This window comes from Bison bison, unplaced genomic scaffold (genome assembly GCF_000754665.1).
Source record: "Bison bison bison isolate TAMUID 2011002044 unplaced genomic scaffold, Bison_UMD1.0 scf7180017864518, whole genome shotgun sequence".
Lineage (NCBI taxonomy): Eukaryota > Metazoa > Chordata > Mammalia > Artiodactyla > Bovidae > Bison > Bison bison.
In genome coordinates, this window is record NW_011495071.1 from 8,495,511 (window position 1) to 8,495,978 (window position 468).

Below are 468 nucleotides of genomic sequence, written 5' to 3' on the forward strand. Positions count from 1 at the left end.
GCTTCAACATGAGTCCTTCCAATGAACACCCAGGACTGAGCTCCTTTAGAATGGACTGGTTGGATCTCCTTGCAGTCCAAGGGACTCCCAAGAGTCTTCTCCAACACTACAGTTCAAAAGCATCAATTCTGCGGCTCTCAGCTTTCTTTATAGTCCAACTCTCACATCCATACATGACTACTCGAAAAACCATAGCCTTGACTAGATGGTTTACCGCAAGCTATTGAATATTTTAATAGTTTCCTGTGTTATACAGTAGGACCTTATTGTTCATCCACTTTATATATAATAGTTTTCATCTGCTAATCCCAAATTCCCATCCTATACCACTCTGTCCCTCCCTCAACCTCCCTTTCCTTGGCAACCACAAGTCTGTTGTGTATTTCTTTGAGTCTGCTTCTGTTTTGTGGGTAAGTTCATTTCTGTCCTATACATGTCCACATAGATGTGATATCATATGGAATTCGT